Genomic DNA, 16164 nt, shown 5'->3' on the forward strand with positions numbered 1-16164 from the left:
TGCACGGGGAATAAACTTTTTAATTTTCGAGCTCCCGAAAAGCCGAATTAGCGTGATTACTTCTTGCGGATACCCCACCCGAGTGTGCCTGTGCAAATTTGAACCCCATCAATGTTTTACTTTGGCGGTAATCGTCGATTTTTTGTCAAATTATGACGTCACTTTTGCACCAAAAAGTTGTAATTCCCAAGGTTTTGCGAATTTTGCATGACTCCACACAGGAAAGTTGTTCAGGATGCTCAACTTGGTCGATTTGCACCGTAAAAACGCGATTTCCAGAGTTGACTATTAGAAAAACAAGATGGCCGCTCTTCCCTTTTCCCTGCACGGGGAATAAACTTTTTAATTTTCGAGCTCCCGAAAAGCCGAATTAGCGTGATTACTTCTTGCGGATACCCCACCCGAGTGTGCCTGTGCAAATTTGAACCCCATCAATGTTTTACTTTGGCGGTAATCGACGATTTTTTGTCAAATTATGACGTCACTTTTGCACCAAAAAGTTGTAATTCCCAAGGTTTTGCGATTTTTGCATGACTCTACACAGGAAAGTTGTTCAGGATGCTCAACTTGGTCGATTTGCACCGTAAAAACGCGATTTCCAGAGTTGACTATTAGAAAAACAAGATGGCCGCTCTTCCCTTTTCCCTGCACGGGGAATAAACTTTTTAATTTTCGAGCTCCCGAAAAGCCGAATTAGCGTGATTACTTCTTGCGGATACCCCACCCGAGTGTGCCGGTGCAAATTTGAACCCATTTAATGTTTCACTTTGGTGGTAATCGACGATTTTTGGTCAAATTATGACGTCACTTTTGCACCAAAAAGTTGTAATTCCCAAGGTTTTACGAATTTTGCATGACTCCACACAGGAAAGTTGTTCAGGATGCTCAACTTGGTCGATTTGCACGGTCAAAACGCGATTTCCAGAGTTGACTAATAGAAAAACAAGATGGCCGCTCTTCCCTTTTCCCTGCACGGGGAATAAACTTTTAATTTTCGAGCTCCCGAAAAGCCGAATTAGCGTGATTACTTCTTGCGGATACCCCACCCGAGTGTGCCTGTGCAAATTTGAACCCCATCAATGTTTTACTTTGGCGGTAATCGACGATTTTTTGTCAAATTATGACGTCACTTTTGCACCAAAAAGTTGTAATTCCCAAGGTTTTGCGAATTTTGCATGACTCCACACAGGAAAGTTGTTCAGGATGCTCAACTTGGTCGATTTGCACCGTAAAAACGCGATTTCCAGAGTTGACTATTAGAAAACAAGATGGCCGCTCTTCCCTTTTCCCTGCCCGGGGAATAAACTTTTTAATTTTCGAGCTCCCGAAAAGCCGAATTAGCGTGATTACTTCTTGCGGATACCCCACCCGAGTGTGCTGGTGCAAATTTGAACCCATTTAATGTTTCACTTTGGCGGTAATCGACGATTTTTGGTCAAATTATGACGTCACTTTTGCACCAAAAAGTTGTAATTCCCAAGGTTTTACGAATTTTGCATGACTCCACACAGGAAAGTTGTTCAGGATGCTCAACTTGGTCGATTTGCACGGTCAAAACGCGATTTCCAGAGTTGACTAATAGAAAAACAAGATGGCCGCTCTTCCCTTTTCCCTGCCCGGGGAATAAACTTTTTAATTTTCGAGCTCCCGAAAAGCCGAATTAGCGTGATTACTTCTTGCGGATACCCCACCCGATTGTGCCTGTGCAAATTTGAACCCCATCAATGTTTTACTTTGGCGGTAATCGACGATTTTTTGTCAAATTATAACGTCACTTTTGCACCAAAAAGTTGTAATTCCCAAGGTTTTGCGAATTTTGCATGACTCCACACAGGAAAGTTGTTCAGGATGCTCAACATGGTCGATTTGCACCGTAAAAACGCGATTTCCAGAGTTGACTATTAGAAAAACAAGATGGCCGCTCTTCCCTTTTCATTGCACGGGGAATAAACTTTTTAATTTTCGAGCTCCCGAAAAGCCGAATTAGCGTGATTACTTCTTGCGGATACCCCACCCGAGTGTGCCTGTGCAAATTTGAACCCCATCAATGTTTTACTTTGGCGGTAATCGACGATTTTTTGTCAAATTATGACGTCACTTTTGCACCAAAAAGTTGTAATTCCCAAGGTTTTGCGAATTTTGCATGACTCCACACAGGAAAGTTGTTCAGGATGCTCAACTTGGTCGATTTGCACCGTAAAAACGCGATTTCCAGAATTGACTATTAGAAAAACAAGATGGCCGCTCTTCCCTTTTCCCTGCACGGGGAATAAACTTTTAATTTTCGAGCTCCCGAAAAGCCGAATTAGCGTGATTACTTCTTGCGGATACCCCACCTGAGTGTGCCTGTGCAAATTTGAACCCCATCAATGTTTTACTTTGGCGGTAATCGACGATTTTTTGTCAAATTATGACGTCACTTTTGCACCAAAAAGTTGTAATTCCCAAGGTTTTGCGAATTTTGCATGACTCCACACAGGAAAGTTGTTCAGGATGCTCAACTTGGTCGATTTGCACCGTAAAAACGCGATTTCCAGAGTTGACTATTAGAAAACAAGATGGCCGCTCTTCCCTTTTCCCTGCCCGGGGAATAAACTTTTTAATTTTCGAGCTCCCGAAAAGCCGAATTAGCGTGATTACTTCTTGCGGATACCCCACCCGAGTGTGCCTGTGCAAATTTGAACCCCATCAATGTTTTACTTTGGCGGTAATCGACGATTTTTTGTCAAATTATGACGTCACTTTTGCACCAAAAAGTTGTAATTCCCAAGGTTTTGCGAATTTTGCATGACTCCACACAGGAAAGTTGTTCAGGATGCTCAACTTGGTCGATTTGCACCGTAAAAACGCGATTTCCAGAATTGACTATTAGAAAAACAAGATGGCCGCTCTTCCCTTTTCCCTGCACGGGGAATAAACTTTTAATTTTCGAGCTCCCGAAAAGCCGAATTAGCGTGATTACTTCTTGCGGATACCCCACCTGAGTGTGCCTGTGCAAATTTGAACCCCATCAATGTTTTACTTTGGCGGTAATCGACGATTTTTTGTCAAATTATGACGTCACTTTTGCACCAAAAAGTTGTAATTCCCAAGGTTTTGCGAATTTTGCATGACTCCACACAGGAAAGTTGTTCAGGATGCTCAACTTGGTCGATTTGCACCGTAAAAACGCGATTTCCAGAGTTGACTATTAGAAAACAAGATGGCCGCTCTTCCCTTTTCCCTGCCCGGGGAATAAACTTTTTAATTTTCGAGCTCCCGAAAAGCCGAATTAGCGTGATTACTTCTTGCGGATACCCCACCCGAGTGTGCCTGTGCAAATTTGAACCCCGTCAATGTTTTACTTTGGCGGTAGTCGACGATTTTTGGTCAATTTATGACGTCACTTTTGCACCAAAAAATTGTAATTCCCAAGGTTTTGCGAATTTTGCATGACTCCACACAGGAAAGTTGTTCAGGATGCTCAACTTGGTCGATTTGCACCGTCAAAACGCGATTTCCAGAGTTGACTATTAGAAAAACAAGATGGCCGCTCTTCCCTTTTCCCTGCACGGGGAATAAACTTTTTAATTCTCGAGCTCCCGAAAAGCCGAATTAGCGTGATTACTTCTTGCGGATACCCCACCCGAGTGTGCCGGTGCAAATTTGAACCCATTTAAAGTTTCACTTTGGCGGTAATCGACGATTTTTGGTCAAATTATGACGTCACTTTTGCACCAAAAAGTTGTAATTCCCAAGGTTTTACGAATTTTGCATGACTCCACACAGGAAAGTTGTTCAGGATGCTCAACTTGGTCGATTTGCAACGTCAAAACGCGATTTCCAGAGTTGACTATTAGAAAAACAAGATGGCCGCTCTTCCCTTTTCCCTGCCCGGGGAATAAACTTTTTAATTTTCGAGCTCCCAAAAAGCCGAATTAGCGGGATTACTTCTTGCGGATACCCCACCCGAGTGTGCCTGTGCAAATTTGAACCCCATCAATGTTTTACTTTGGCGGTAATCGTCGATTTTTTGTCAAATTATGACGTCACTTTTGCACCAAAAAGTTGTAATTCCCAAGGTTTTGCGAATTTTGCATGACTCCACACAGGAAAGTTGTTCAGGATGCTCAACTTGGTCGATTTGCACCGTAAAAACGCGATTTCCAGAGTTGACTATTAGAAAAACAAGATGGCCGCTCTTCCCTTTTCCCTGCACGGGGAATAAACTTTTTAATTTTCGAGCTCCCGAAAAGCCGAATTAGCGTGATTACTTCTTGCGGATACCCCACCCGAGTGTGCCTGTGCAAATTTGAACCCCATCAATGTTTTACTTTGGCGGTAATCGACGATTTTTTGTCAAATTATGACGTCACTTTTGCACCAAAAAGTTGTAATTCCCAAGGTTTTGCGAATTTTGCATGACTCCACACAGGAAAGTTGTTCAGGATGCTCAACTTGGTCGATTTGCAACGTCAAAACGCGATTTCCAGAGTTGACTATTAGAAAAACAAGATGGCCGCTCTTCCCTTTTCCCTGCCCGGGGAATAAACTTTTTAATTTTCGAGCTCCCAAAAAGCCGAATTAGCGGGATTACTTCTTGCGGATACCCCACCCGAGTGTGCCTGTGCAAATTTGAACCCCATCAATGTTTTACTTTGGCGGTAATCGTCGATTTTTTGTCAAATTATGACGTCACTTTTGCACCAAAAAGTTGTAATTCCCAAGGTTTTACGAATTTTGCATGACTCCACACAGGAAAGTTGTTCAGGATGCTCAACTTGGTCGATTTGCACCGTAAAAACGCGATTTCCAGAGTTGACTATTAGAAAAACAAGATGGCCGCTCTTCCCTTTTCCCTGCACGGGGAATAAACTTTTTAATTTTCGAGCTCCCGAAAAGCCGAATTAGCGTGATTACTTCTTGCGGATACCCCACCCGAGTGTGCCTGTGCAAATTTGAACCCCATCAATGTTTTACTTTGGCGGTAATCGACGATTTTTTGTCAAATTATGACGTCACTTTTGCACCAAAAAGTTGTAATTCCCAAGGTTTTGCGAATTTTGCATGACTCTACACAGGAAAGTTGTTCAGGATGCTCAACTTGGTCGATTTGCACCGTAAAAACGCGATTTCCAGAGTTGACTATTAGAAAAACAAGATGGCCGCTCTTCCCTTTTCCCTGCACGGGGAATAAACTTTTTAATTTTCGAGCTCCCGAAAAGCCGAATTAGCGTGATTACTTCTTGCGGATACCCCACCCGAGTGTGCCGGTGCAAATTTGAACCCATTTAATGTTTCACTTTGGTGGTAATCGACGATTTTTTGTCAAATTATGACGTCACTTTTGCACCAAAAAGTTGTAATTCCCAAGGTTTTGCGAATTTTGCATGACTCCACACAGGAAAGTTGTTCAGGATGCTCAACTTGGTCGATTTGCACCGTCAAAACGCGATTTCCAGAGTTGACTATTAGAAAAACAAGATGGCCGCTCTTCCCTTTTCCCTGCACGGGGAATAAACTTTTTAATTTTCGAGCTCCCGAAAAGCCGAATTAGCGTGATTACTTCTTGCGGATACCCCACCCGAGTGTGCCTGTGCAAATTTGAACCCCATCAATGTTTTACTTTGGCGGTAATCGTCGATTTTTTGTCAAATTATGACGTCACTTTTGCACCAAAAAGTTGTAATTCCCAAGGTTTTGCGAATTTTGCATGACTCCACACAGGAAAGTTGTTCAGGATGCTCAACTTGGTCGATTTGCACCGTAAAAACGCGATTTCCAGAGTTGACTATTAGAAAAACAAGATGGCCGCTCTTCCCTTTTCCCTGCACGGGGAATAAACTTTTTAATTTTCGAGCTCCCGAAAAGCCGAATTAGCGTGATTACTTCTTGCGGATACCCCACCCGAGTGTGCCTGTGCAAATTTGAACCCCATCAATGTTTTACTTTGGCGGTAATCGACGATTTTTTGTCAAATTATGACGTCACTTTTGCACCAAAAAGTTGTAATTCCCAAGGTTTTGCGAATTTTGCATGACTCTACACAGGAAAGTTGTTCAGGATGCTCAACTTGGTCGATTTGCACCGTAAAAACGCGATTTCCAGAGTTGACTATTAGAAAAACAAGATGGCCGCTCTTCCCTTTTCCCTGCACGGGGAATAAACTTTTTAATTTTCGAGCTCCCGAAAAGCCGAATTAGCGTGATTACTTCTTGCGGATACCCCACCCGAGTGTGCCGGTGCAAATTTGAACCCATTTAATGTTTCACTTTGGTGGTAATCGACGATTTTTGGTCAAATTATGACGTCACTTTTGCACCAAAAAGTTGTAATTCCCAAGGTTTTACGAATTTTGCATGACTCCACACAGGAAAGTTGTTCAGGATGCTCAACTTGGTCGATTTGCACGGTCAAAACGCGATTTCCAGAGTTGACTAATAGAAAAACAAGATGGCCGCTCTTCCCTTTTCCCTGCACGGGGAATAAACTTTTAATTTTCGAGCTCCCGAAAAGCCGAATTAGCGTGATTACTTCTTGCGGATACCCCACCCGAGTGTGCCTGTGCAAATTTGAACCCCATCAATGTTTTACTTTGGCGGTAATCGACGATTTTTTGTCAAATTATGACGTCACTTTTGCACCAAAAAGTTGTAATTCCCAAGGTTTTGCGAATTTTGCATGACTCCACACAGGAAAGTTGTTCAGGATGCTCAACTTGGTCGATTTGCACCGTAAAAACGCGATTTCCAGAGTTGACTATTAGAAAACAAGATGGCCGCTCTTCCCTTTTCCCTGCCCGGGGAATAAACTTTTTAATTTTCGAGCTCCCGAAAAGCCGAATTAGCGTGATTACTTCTTGCGGATACCCCACCCGAGTGTGCCTGTGCAAATTTGAACCCCGTCAACGTTTTACTTTGGCGGTAGTCGACGATTTTTGGTCAATTTATGACGTCACTTTTGCACCAAAAAGTTGTAATTCCCAAGGTTTTGCGAATTTTGCATAACTCCACACAGGAAAGTTGTTCAGGATGCTCAACTTGGTCGATTTGCACCGTCAAAACGCGATTTCCAGAGTTTACTATTAGAAAAACAAGATGGCCGCTCTTCCCTTTTCCCTGCACGGGGAATAAACTTTTTAATTTTCGAGCTCCCGAAAAGCCGAATTAGCGGGATTACTTCTTGCGGATACCCCACCCGAGTGTGCCTGTGCAAGTTTGAACCCCATCAATGTTTTACTTTGGCGGTAGTCGACGATTTTTGGTCAAATTATGACGTAACTTTTGCACCAAAAAGTTGTAATTCCCAAGGTTTTGCGAATTTTGCATGACTCTACACAGGAAAGTTGTTCAGGATGCTCAACTTGGTCGATTTGCACCGTCAAAACGCGATTTCCAGAGTTGACTATTAGAAAAACAAGATGGCCGCTCTTCCCTTTTCCCTGCACGGGGAATAAACTTTTTAATTTTCGAGCTCCCGAAAAGCCGAATTAGCGTGATTACTTCTTGCGGATACCCCACCCGAGTGTGCTGGTGCAAATTTGAACCCATTTAATGTTTCACTTTGGCGGTAATCGACGATTTTTGGTCAAATTATGACGTCACTTTTGCACCAAAAAGTTGTAATTCCCAAGGTTTTACGAATTTTGCATGACTCCACACAGGAAAGTTGTTCAGGATGCTCAACTTGGTCGATTTGCACGGTCAAAACGCGATTTCCAGAGTTGACTAATAGAAAAACAAGATGGCCGCTCTTCCCTTTTCCCTGCCCGGGAATAAACTTTTTAATTTTCGAGCTCCCGAAAAGCCGAATTAGCGTGATTACTTCTTGCGGATACCCCACCCGAGTGTGCCTGTGCAAATTTGAACCCCATCAATGTTTTACTTTGGCGGTAATCGACGATTTTTTGTCAAATTATAACGTCACTTTTGCACCAAAAAGTTGTAATTCCCAAGGTTTTGCGAATTTTGCATGACTCCACACAGGAAAGTTGTTCAGGATGCTCAACTTGGTCGATTTGCACGGTCAAAACGCGATTTCCAGAGTTGACTATTAGAAAAACAAGATGGCCGCTCTTCCCTTTTCCCTGCCCGGGGAATAAACTTTTTAATTTTCGAGCTCCCGAAAAGCCGAATTAGCGTGATTACTTCTTGCGGATACCCCACCCGAGTGTGCCTGTGCAAATTTGAACCCCGTCAATGTTTTACTTTGGCGGTAGTCGACGATTTTTGGTCAATTTATGACGTCACTTTTGCACCAAAAAGTTGTAATTCCCAAGGTTTTGCGAATTTTGCATGACTCTACACAGGAAAGTTGTTCAGGATGCTCAACTTGGTCGATTTGCACCGTTAAAACGCGATTTCCAGAGTTGACTATTAGAAAAACAAGATGGCCGCTCTTCCCTTTTCCCTGCACGGGGAATAAACTTTTTAATTTTCGAGCTCCCGAAAAGCCGAATTAGCGTGATTACTTCTTGCGGATACCCCAACCGAGTGTGCTGGTGCAAATTTGAACCCATTTAATGTTTCACTTTGGCGGTAATCGACGATTTTTGGTCAAATTATGACGTCACTTTTGCACCAAAAAGTTGTAATTCCCAAGGTTTTACGAATTTTGCATGACTCCACACAGGAAAGTTGTTCAGGATGCTCAACTTGGTCGATTTGCACGGTCAAAACGCGATTTCCAGAGTTGACTAATAGAAAAACAAGATGGCCGCTCTTCCCTTTTCCCTGCCCGGGGAATAAACTTTTTAATTTTCGAGCTCCCGAAAAGCCGAATTAGCGTGATTACTTCTTGCGGATACCCCACCCGAGTGTGCCTGTGCAAATTTGAACCCCATCAATGTTTTACTTTGGCGGTAATCGACGATTTGTTGTCAAATTATAACGTCACTTTTGCACCAAAAAGTTGTAATTCCCAAGGTTTTGCGAATTTTGCATGACTCCACACAGGAAAGTTGTTCAGGATGCTCAACATGGTCGATTTGCACCGTAAAAACGCGATTTCCAGAGTTGACTATTAGAAAAACAAGATGGCCGCTCTTCCCTTTTCATTGCACGGGGAATAAACTTTTTAATTTTCGAGCTCCCGAAAAGCCGAATTAGCGTGATTACTTCTTGCGGATACCCCACCCGAGTGTGCCTGTGCAAATTTGAACCCCATCAATGTTTTACTTTGGCGGTAATCGACGATTTTTTGTCAACATATGACGTCACTTTTGCACCAAAAAGTTGTAATTCCCAAGGTTTTACGAATTTTGCATGACTCCACACAGGAAAGTTGTTCAGGATGCTCAACTTGGTCGATTTGCACGGTCAAAACGCGATTTCCAGAGTTGACTATTAGAAAAACAAGATGGCCGCTCTTCCCTTTTCCCTGCCCGGGGAATAAACTTTTTAATTTTCGAGCTCCCGAAAAGCCGAATTAGCGTGATTACTTCTTGCGGATACCCCACCCGAGTGTGCCTGTGCAAATTTGAACCCCATCAATGTTTTACTTTGGCGGTAATCGACGATTTTTTGTCAAATTATGACGTCACTTTTGCACCAAAAAGTTGTAATTCCCAAGGTTTTGCGAATTTTGCATGACTCCACACAGGAAAGTTGTTCAGGATGCTCAACTTGGTCGATTTGCACCGTAAAAACGCGATTTCCAGAATTGACTATTAGAAAAACAAGATGGCCGCTCTTCCCTTTTCCCTGCACGGGGAATAAACTTTTAATTTTCGAGCTCCCGAAAAGCCGAATTAGCGTGATTACTTCTTGCGGATACCCCACCCGAGTGTGCCTGTGCAAATTTGAACCCCATCAATGTTTTACTTTGGCGGTAATCGACGATTTTTTGTCAAATTATGACGTCACTTTTGCACCAAAAAGTTGTAATTCCCAAGGTTTTGCGACTTTTGCATGACTCCACACAGGAAAGTTGTTCAGGATGCTCAACTTGGTCGATTTGCACCGTAAAAACGCGATTTCCAGAGTTGACTATTAGAAAACAAGATGGCCGCTCTTCCCTTTTCCCTGCCCGGGGAATAAACTTTTTAATTTTCGAGCTCCCGAAAAGCCGAATTAGCGTGATTACTTCTTGCGGATACCCCACCCGAGTGTGCCTGTGCAAATTTGAACCCCGTCAATGTTTTACTTTGGCGGTAGTCGACGATTTTTGGTCAATTTATGACGTCACTTTTGCACCAAAAAATTGTAATTCCCAAGGTTTTGCGAATTTTGCATGACTCCACACAGGAAAGTTGTTCAGGATGCTCAACTTGGTCGATTTGCACCGTCAAAACGCGATTTCCAGAGTTGACTATTAGAAAAACAAGATGGCCGCTCTTCCCTTTTCCCTGCACGGGGAATAAACTTTTTAATTCTCGAGCTCCCGAAAAGCCGAATTAGCGTGATTACTTCTTGCGGATACCCCACCCGAGTGTGCCGGTGCAAATTTGAACCCATTTAATGTTTCACTTTGGCGGTAATCGACGATTTTTGGTCAAATTATGACGTCACTTTTGCACCAAAAAGTTGTAATTCCCAAGGTTTTACGAATTTTGCATGACTCCACACAGGAAAGTTGTTCAGGATGCTCAACTTGGTCGATTTGCAACGTCAAAACGCGATTTCCAGAGTTGACTATTAGAAAAACAAGATGGCCGCTCTTCCCTTTTCCCTGCCCGGGGAATAAACTTTTTAATTTTCGAGCTCCCAAAAAGCCGAATTAGCGGGATTACTTCTTGCGGATACCCCACCCGAGTGTGCCTGTGCAAATTTGAACCCCATCAATGTTTTACTTTGGCGGTAATCGTCGATTTTTTGTCAAATTATGACGTCACTTTTGCACCAAAAAGTTGTAATTCCCAAGGTTTTGCGAATTTTGCATGACTCCACACAGGAAAGTTGTTCAGGATGCTCAACTTGGTCGATTTGCACCGTAAAAACGCGATTTCCAGAGTTGACTATTAGAAAAACAAGATGGCCGCTCTTCCCTTTTCCCTGCACGGGGAATAAACTTTTTAATTTTCGAGCTCCCGAAAAGCCGAATAAGCGTGATTACTTCTTGCGGATACCCCACCCGAGTGTGCCTGTGCAAATTTGAACCCCATCAATGTTTTACTTTGGCGGTAATCGACGATTTTTTGTCAAATTATGACGTCACTTTTGCACCAAAAAGTTGTAATTCCCAAGGTTTTGCGAAATTTGCATGACTCCACACAGGAAAGTTGTTCAGGATGCTCAACTTGGTCGATTTGCAACGTCAAAACGCGATTTCCAGAGTTGACTATTAGAAAAACAAGATGGCCGCTCTTCCCTTTTCCCTGCCCGGGGAATAAACTTTTTAATTTTCGAGCTCCCAAAAAGCCGAATTAGCGGGATTACTTCTTGCGGATACCCCACCCGAGTGTGCCTGTGCAAATTTGAACCCCATCAATGTTTTACTTTGGCGGTAATCGTCGATTTTTTGTCAAATTATGACGTCACTTTTGCACCAAAAAGTTGTAATTCCCAAGGTTTTGCGAAATTTGCATGACTCCACACAGGAAAGTTGTTCAGGATGCTCAACTTGGTCGATTTGCAACGTCAAAACGCGATTTCCAGAGTTGACTATTAGAAAAACAAGATGGCCGCTCTTCCCTTTTCCCTGCCCGGGGAATAAACTTTTTAATTTTCGAGCTCCCAAAAAGCCGAATTAGCGGGATTACTTCTTGCGAATACCCCACCCGAGTGTGCCTGTGCAAATTTGAACCCCATCAATGTTTTACTTTGGCGGTAATCGTCGATTTTTTGTCAAATTATGACGTCACTATTAGAAAAACAAGATGGCCGCTCTTCCCTTTTCCCTGCACGGGGAATAAACTTTTTAATTTTCGAGCTCCCGAAAAGCCGAATTAGCGTGATTACTTCTTGCGGATACCCCACCCGAGTGTGCCTGTGCAAATTTGAACCCCATCAATGTTTTACTTTGGCGGTAATCGACGATTTTTTGTCAAATTATGACGTCACTTTTGCACCAAAAAGTTGTAATTCCCAAGGTTTTGCGAATTTTGCATGACTCTACACAGGAAAGTTGTTCAGGATGCTCAACTTGGTCGATTTGCACCGTAAAAACGCGATTTCCAGAGTTGACTATTAGAAAAACAAGATGGCCGCTCTTCCCTTTTCCCTGCACGGGGAATAAACTTTTTAATTTTCGAGCTCCCGAAAAGCCGAATTAGCGTGATTACTTCTTGCGGATACCCCACCCGAGTGTGCCTGTGCAAATTTGAACCCCATCAATGTTTTACTTTGGCGGTAATCGACGATTTTTTGTCAAATTATGACGTCACTTTTGCACCAAAAAGTTGTAATTCCCAAGGTTTTGCGAATTTTGCATGACTCCACACAGGAAAGTTGTTCAGGATGCTCAACTTGGTCGATTTGCACCGTAAAAACGCGATTTCCAGAATTGACTATTAGAAAAACAAGATGGCCGCTCTTCCCTTTTCCCTGCCCAGGGAATAAACTTTTTAATTTTCGAGCTCCCGAAAAGCCGAATTAGCGTGATTACTTCTTGCGGATACCCCACCCGAGTGTGCCTGTGCAAATTTGAACCCCATCAATGTTTTACTTTGGCGGTAATCGACGATTTTTTGTCAAATTATGACGTCACTTTTGCACCAAAAAGTTGTAATTCCCAAGGTTTTGCGACTTTTGCATGACTCCACACAGGAAAGTTGTTCAGGATGCTCAACTTGGTCGATTTGCACCGTAAAAACGCGATTTCCAGAGTTGACTATTAGAAAACAAGATGGCCGCTCTTCCCTTTTCCCTGCCCGGGGAATAAACTTTTTAATTTTCGAGCTCCCGAAAAGCCGAATTAGCGTGATTACTTCTTGCGGATACCCCACCCGAGTGTGCCTGTGCAAATTTGAACCCCGTCAATGTTTTACTTTGGCGGTAGTCGACGATTTTTGGTCAATTTATGACGTCACTTTTGCACCAAAAAATTGTAATTCCCAAGGTTTTGCGAATTTTGCATGACTCCACACAGGAAAGTTGTTCAGGATGCTCAACTTGGTCGATTTGCACCGTCAAAACGCGATTTCCAGAGTTGACTATTAGAAAAACAAGATGGCCGCTCTTCCCTTTTCCCTGCACGGGGAATAAACTTTTTAATTCTCGAGCTCCCGAAAAGCCGAATTAGCGTGATTACTTCTTGCGGATACCCCACCCGAGTGTGCCGGTGCAAATTTGAACCCATTTAATGTTTTACTTTGGCGGTAATCGACGATTTTTGGTCAAATTATGACGTCACTTTTGCACCAAAAAGTTGTAATTCCCAAGGTTTTACGAATTTTGCATGACTCCACACAGGAAAGTTGTTCAGGATGCTCAACTTGGTCGATTTGCAACGTCAAAACGCGATTTCCAGAGTTGACTATTAGAAAAACAAGATGGCCGCTCTTCCCTTTTCCCTGCCCGGGGAATAAACTTTTTAATTTTCGAGCTCCCAAAAAGCCGAATTAGCGGGATTACTTCTTGCGGATACCCCACCCGAGTGTGCCTGTGCAAATTTGAACCCCATCAATGTTTTACTTTGGCGGTAATCGTCGATTTTTTGTCAAATTATGACGTCACTTTTGCACCAAAAAGTTGTAATTCCCAAGGTTTTGCGAATTTTGCATGACTCCACACAGGAAAGTTGTTCAGGATGCTCAACTTGGTCGATTTGCACCGTAAAAACGCGATTTCCAGAGTTGACTATTAGAAAAACAAGATGGCCGCTCTTCCCTTTTCCCTGCACGGGGAATAAACTTTTTAATTTTCGAGCTCCCGAAAAGCCGAATAAGCGTGATTACTTCTTGCGGATACCCCACCCGAGTGTGCCTGTGCAAATTTGAACCCCATCAATGTTTTACTTTGGCGGTAATCGACGATTTTTTGTCAAATTATGACGTCACTTTTGCACCAAAAAGTTGTAATTCCCAAGGTTTTGCGAAATTTGCATGACTCCACACAGGAAAGTTGTTCAGGATGCTCAACTTGGTCGATTTGCAACGTCAAAACGCGATTTCCAGAGTTGACTATTAGAAAAACAAGATGGCCGCTCTTCCCTTTTCCCTGCCCGGGGAATAAACTTTTTAATTTTCGAGCTCCCAAAAAGCCGAATTAGCGGGATTACTTCTTGCGGATACCCCACCCGAGTGTGCCTGTGCAAATTTGAACCACATCAATGTTTTACTTTGGCGGTAATCGTCGATTTTTTGTCAAATTATGACGTCACTTTTGCACCAAAAAGTTGTAATTCCCAAGGTTTTGCGAAATTTGCATGACTCCACACAGGAAAGTTGTTCAGGATGCTCAACTTGGTCGATTTGCAACGTCAAAACGCGATTTCCAGAGTTGACTATTAGAAAAACAAGATGGCCGCTCTTCCCTTTTCCCTGCCCGGGGAATAAACTTTTTAATTTTCGAGCTCCCAAAAAGCCGAATTAGCGGGATTACTTCTTGCGAATACCCCACCCGAGTGTGCCTGTGCAAATTTGAACCCCATCAATGTTTTACTTTGGCGGTAATCGTCGATTTTTTGTCAAATTATGACGTCACTTTTGCACCAAAAAGTTGTAATTCCCAAGGTTTTGCGAATTTTGCATGACTCCACACAGGAAAGTTGTTCAGGATGCTCAACTTGGTCGATTTGCACCGTAAAAACGCGATTTCCAGAGTTGACTATTAGAAAAACAAGATGGCCGCTCTTCCCTTTTCCCTGCACGGGGAATAAACTTTTTAATTTTCGAGCTCCCGAAAAGCCGAATTAGCGTGATTACTTCTTGCGGATACCCCACCCGAGTGTGCCTGTGCAAATTTGAACCCCATCAATGTTTTACTTTGGCGGTAATCGACGATTTTTTGTCAAATTATGACGTCACTTTTGCACCAAAAAGTTGTAATTCCCAAGGTTTTGCGAATTTTGCATGACTCTACACAGGAAAGTTGTTCAGGATGCTCAACTTGGTCGATTTGCACCGTAAAAACGCGATTTCCAGAGTTGACTATTAGAAAAACAAGATGGCCGCTCTTCCCTTTTCCCTGCACGGGGAATAAACTTTTTAATTTTCGAGCTCCCGAAAAGCCGAATTAGCGTGATTACTTCTTGCGGATACCCCACCCGAGTGTGCCTATGCAAATTTGAACCCCATCAATGTTTTACTTTGGCGGTAATCGACGATTTTTTGTCAAATTATGACGTCACTTTTGCACCAAAAAGTTGTAATTCCCAAGGTTTTGCGAATTTTGCATGACTCCACACAGGAAAGTTGTTCAGGATGCTCAACTTGGTCGATTTGCACCGTAAAAACGCGATTTCCAGAATTGACTATTAGAAAAACAAGATGGCCGCTCTTCCCTTTTCCCTGCCCAGGGAATAAACTTTTTAATTTTCGAGCTCCCGAAAAGCCGAATTAGCGTGATTACTTCTTGCGGATACCCCACCCGAGTGTGCCTGTGCAAATTTGAACACCATCAATGTTTTACTTTGGCGGTAATCGACGATTTTTTGTCAAATTATGACGTCACTTTTGCACCAAAAAGTTGTAATTCCCAAGGTTTTGCGAATTTTGCATGACTCCACACAGGAAAGTTGTTCAGGATGCTCAACTTGGTCGATTTGCACCGTAAAAACGCGATTTCCAGAGTTTAGAAAACAAGATGGCCGCTCTTCCCTTTTCCCTGCCCGGGGAATAAACTTTTTAATTTTCGAGCTCCCGAAAAGCCGAATTAGCGTGATTACTTCTTGCGGATACCCCACCCGAGTGTGCCTGTGCAAATTTGAACCCCGTCAATGTTTTACTTTGGCGGTAGTCGACGATTTTTGGTCAATTTATGACATCACTTTTGCACCAAAAAATTGTAATTCCCAAGGTTTTGCGAATTTTGCATGACTCCACACAGGAAAGTTGTTCAGGATGCTCAACTTGGTCGATTTGCAACGTCAAAACGCGATTTCCAGAGTTGACTATTAGAAAAACAAGATGGCCGCTCTTCCCTTTTCCCTGCACGGGGAATAAACTTTTTAATTTTCGAGCTCCCGAAAAGCCGAATTAGCGTGATTACTTCTTGCGGATACCCCACCCGAGTGTGCCTGTGCAAATTTGAACACCATCAATGTTTTACTTTGGCGGTAATCGACGATTTTTTGTCAAATTATGAC

The sequence above is a fragment of the Asterias amurensis genome, chromosome 16 (genome assembly GCF_032118995.1).
Source record: "Asterias amurensis chromosome 16, ASM3211899v1".
In the NCBI taxonomy this organism is placed as follows: Eukaryota; Metazoa; Echinodermata; class Asteroidea; order Forcipulatida; family Asteriidae; genus Asterias; species Asterias amurensis.